The sequence below is a fragment of the Diadema antillarum genome, unplaced genomic scaffold (assembly GCF_040938485.1).
Source record: "Diadema antillarum isolate AM-2024a unplaced genomic scaffold, OU_Dant_1.0 seq00000403_RagTag, whole genome shotgun sequence".
Lineage (NCBI taxonomy): Eukaryota > Metazoa > Echinodermata > Echinoidea > Diadematoida > Diadematidae > Diadema > Diadema antillarum.
In genome coordinates, this window is record NW_027271393.1 from 707,430 (window position 1) to 712,701 (window position 5,272).

Sequence of the window (5,272 nt, forward strand, 5' to 3'; positions counted from 1 at the left end):
ATCACCCCGTCACTGTACAGGCATGCTAACCTGGAAACATTAAACTGCACATTACTTGAATTTGAGACCATTCTGAAGCAAGTGATTTTCACACAACAATAGATATATAATGTACTCTTAAATGAATCCCACAAGGATTTGAACAATCATCCCCCAGCATTCCCACTGATTCCCACTGATCAGTTACTAGCCATCCCCTTTATCCTCACAAATTGTTACGAAGTTGCAGTCTAGAAGGGGCAGCACATGGAATTAATTTTTGAATGGATTTCTCAATTTCATTTTTAAACTCTCACCAATCTGTTTCACAAATCTCCCCACATCCGATATTATGCATATATATATATATATATATATATATATATATATATATATGGTTGAACTTCCCCTTTAATGCTCCTAAAATGGACACGTGTATTTGCCATACGTGTCCGCCGTCACATAGAGAGACAATGATGTAGATATTTATGAGTTGGGAGGATCATAAATATGTCATTTATGGTTGTTTTATGAGCCTGATGTGCAAAATTTCCTGCCTGGAGGTCTATCCAGGGAGAGACTGTGCCCACAGACAGTACTTAGCATATGACCCAGCTAACTGAATAGACTCCCCCCCCCCCCCCCCCCCCCACACACACACACACACACGCACACACACACACACACACACCCTCTGGAAGCCCCAGGGACGAAAATTGTATCATACACCTTCAGATTTTCCAACAGCTTTTCATAAAAGTGTAGAGCTGAAATCTAGAATGTTTACACCAGATGACCCTGAGGGTTGTTTTAGAATATGTGGCATATATGATCCACAAACAATTGTACATTTATTCATCTTGATGATTAAGTAAAAAAAAAAGCATCTTGAGTAGTCAGCATGAATATCGTCAATATGTATCAGTGGTGGGAACATAATTTCCATTGTTTTGTCACTGTTGTGCATGTAGTGGTAGACACCAATGTGCTTTTAAATATTATATTTGTTGGTATGTTTGTCGTCCAAATTCATTAGAGGAATGATTCCCCTTGGTCATCTTTTTCACTATTATTTGTATTTGACACAAAACCTATTCTTTGGATAGACAGCTGTGGCTAGCTGTCCCCTGACAAAACTGTAGATGAAGGAAGCATCATGCATAAAATTTGAATGCATTATTAAGCTCCTGGCCTATAGTGGGATTAGTATGTTCATCCACTCTATGGTATGGTTAATGGCATATGATACAAGACTTCCTGCTGTCATCCTGTATTTCCTGCAGGTGAAATCCAGAGAACCATCAAATGGTTGGGTAGGTGTAATTGTAGTAACATTGTTCATAACAACTCCTTCTTCACCCAGTTCTATTGTGACACTTCATGCATAGCTGATTATATGTGTGAAAAAAAAAATATGCTGAGTTTAAAGAGTCTCCCAATTTTGTAGTTTGTAACAGATGTGTTTCCATGTTCTCAAAAGTGACAACTTACTTTAACCCATTAGTAACTGAACCGCCCGAAACCATCCATCTTCTTTGTTTTTCCTTAATAGTTTTATGCTGTACTATTTTTATTGTTTTCATGTAGAATATAGTTACGTAATTTGAAAGAGGTCAAAGGTCAACAGAAGTATATCAGAATTATTTCTGTGACACCATTCTCTTTTAGAATTCTTAGTAGGCCTTCAAATATTTTTCCAGATAAACTGAAGATCGCAAGAGTTGTACCAGTTTTTAAAAGTGGTTCCCCTGATTTAATGACAAATTATCGCCCAATATCAGTTTTATCCGTTTTCTCCAAAGTTTTTGAAAAATGTATTTCCACTAGGCTTATTCAATTTCTGACAAAGTGCAATATTATTAAGAAAAATCAGTATGGATTTAGACCGGGGCACTCCACATCTTCTGCATTGATTGATTTCATTCATAAGGCGATCTGTGCAATAGACAACGGGAAAATTTTACTGGGCTTATTTTTAGACCTGAGCAAAGCATTTGACACGCTTGATCATAATATTCTTTTAGCTAAATTAGATCAGTATGGTATTCGTGGAGTTATTTTAAATCTTTTTAAAAGTTATTTGAGTAACCATAAGCAGTTTGTATCAATTGATAAGAATGTTTCTGAATATAAAAACATAAGATGTGGAGTGCCCCAGGGATCGATCCTTGGGCCTATTTTATTTCTTTTATATATAAATGATTTGCCGAATGTTTCTAATATTTTACAATGCATTTTATTTGCCGATGACACAAGTATATTTTTGTCTCATGATAATATGGATTCTTTACAAGAGGTTTTTAATAAGGAATTGCAATATGTTACAAGTTGGCTGCGAATGAACAAATTATTAATCAATATATCAAAAACTAATTTTATGATATTTACAAAGAAAAAAATTAACATTGATACTGTATCTATTAATATGTGTGGTTCTCAAATCATGCAAGTTTCCTCACTGAAATTTCTTGGAGTTTTTGTAGACAATAAATTGAATTGGTCAAATCATATTAATTATATTTGTAATAAATTATCAAAAAATATTGGTGTAATGTACAAACTTAGTTTTCTCCCGAATTCTGTTTTGAAATCAATTTATAGTGCTATAATTTTACCTTATTTGTATTATGGAATAATTGTTTGGGGTAATGCTCATGAATGTCATATTCAAAGACTATTACTACTTCAAAAACGTGCAATACGAATCATTGCCCATGCCTCTTATCTTGCCCATACCCCACCACTCTTTTTATCCCTGAAAATATTGCAATTGAATGATATGTATAAATACCAAGTGGGGATTTTTATGTATTTATGTAAGAACTTTATATTACCAAAAACTCTTTTGGACTTTTTCACATACAATAATCAAATTCATAATTACAATACGCGAACCGCGAGTGATTTTCACCTACCTCTATCTCGTACATCTTTTTATCAACGATCTATTCTTTACAGTGGTCCTATTCTGTGGAAATCTCTCCCCTTTGAAATACGCAATGCTAACTCATTGAATATATTTAAGTCTGGTTATAAAAAAATTCTCTTCAATAATTACAACCAAATTCATTTAAGTTAGAGTATCAGTTTTTACCCTTTACGTTTTGAGACATCAGGTGTTTGTTTTTGTCTTTGTGTGTTGATTGTTACGTCTTAATCTTGTCTTGTTCTTATGTTTTACTTGCTTCGAACACATTGGTAACAGATATTTAACGTATGTTTTTAGGTCAGCCGAAAATAAGGGACATTTCCTTTCTGGCTGCTGCCTACCACAGCAATTCCTTTTACACTGTTTAACTGATATTTTGTAATTGTATTCTAATGTTGTTGTATGTGTTTGTTTGTTTTTATATCTTCTTTGCTTGGTGAAATAAAGAAACTTGAAACTTGAAACTTGAAATAAACTTAACTTATAATAGACCAAAATAAACATGCAGTGAGTTATTTTACATAATTTAGAAAATTGTTGAAATTAGAGTAGTATTGCTGTACCTTCTAGGAAACCATAGGCCATTATGTATGGAATCTTTAGTTGCTAAAGGGTTAAGAACTACTGTGAATGGTTGTAGAATCACTGTGACTTATTCCAAGAAATGCACTGTCATACCTATATTTACTCTGTGTTCTCATGTGGCATTACACTGGAATGATTATTTGAATTTGTCTATTGCTTTGTTGCTACATGATGCTTTGAGCATGTGCAGAAAAAAAGAGGGGATCTCGAGAATACCATAATTGCCACAAATGAATTCAGTTGAATGTTTTCAGGGAGAAAACAAAAAGCTTCAATTGTTGTGCCAAATAGACTGTGGGGACCGAAAAATTGTGAGTTGCTAGGATCTGCACTATTTCCTGAGGCATCTGTCAGTAAGAGGGGAGGGGGTGGAGGTTGTAGAGTATCATTGTTTCTTTTTTCTGTATTTACTTTTTATATACTTTTGTTGAGACTGAGGAGAAAAAAAAATAAAGAAAAAAAATTGTCATATCAACTTGCCAGACTGGACAAACTCACAACCCATAACTGCATGATGTATAGCTGACACGTAGCATGCCATGTATTTATTTTTTCACATCTTAATGTGAATGCCAGACATTCCTCCTTTTCTTGTCTATTTCTCATTCATTTCCATCTCTTTCTTGCCTTGGTGCGAGTGAGGTTAGGCCGTATGACTGAGTAATCACTCTGTCTCGACCTAGGAGTATCAGAGGTGCAGTACATTGCACGTATGTACTGTATCTCACTCTACATTAATAGTCTTCAGTACGCACCATTCTTAAGGGGAATACACCTTGAACAGCCATTTGAGACTTTGCACCACTTATTCTTTGTGCAAATATGACAAAGATTTTCATTTGCACATCAATAACAATGTTACTGCGATATATCGTTGTTATCTTTCAAGTGTTCTCGTACAGTACAGCACACTTAAATGGTTGAACTATAGAGCCATATGAATTATGTTGCGTAGGAAATGATGATTATGGGTAGCATTCTGCAGTACAATGCCAACATCTGGTCACTGCGGTAGTTGATTTTCTTGAAGATATTCATTCCATGATGATTATGATACAATGTATTTAGAACTGTCAGTGCTGCTCAAGTTTTCTAATGTTTATCCCATGTTTTCAAGTACTGTATAAGCTGTTGGACCACAAATTTAACAACAGTGTTGTTACACATGAAAATGTCGCTCATGCTCTGGTGTACTAGTGCACTTACGACAGCTTCCATGTCAATTCGCGAAAACAACATTTTGCAAAAATGTTCATGACCTCGTCATTCATGAAAATATCTGTACGCGAAAAAACAGCATATAGTATACTATTTTTTACCACCCTCTGTCCATACATAATGAGATGTGTTTCACTGTTGGCCATTCATTTTGGAAACATATTAAACTGAAAAAGAGCAACATAAGTCAACTCCAGCTAAGGATTTGCAAGTGCAAAGTATGACCAAACAGAAGGATAAATGCAGACATATAATATCCACTTTACTTGGCTACAAAAGCTGCATGTTTGTGAGAACAGTCAAAGCTAGTACTTAAATCAATTCACTGTGAACACACGCCAGTCCACTATCTGCTGTCTTTCTGCATGTCATGTCCATATTAAATCATCAGATTCTATTCAAATATATACATACATCACTGCATAGAGGAGATAAACATCACATCACATTTTCTCTCACATGATATTTAAAAGGTAGATATTACCAGCACTGTCTGTGAATAAATTACTAAACCTACCTCAGGAATCAATCACTGCACATCAATTTGTTGAAATATATAAT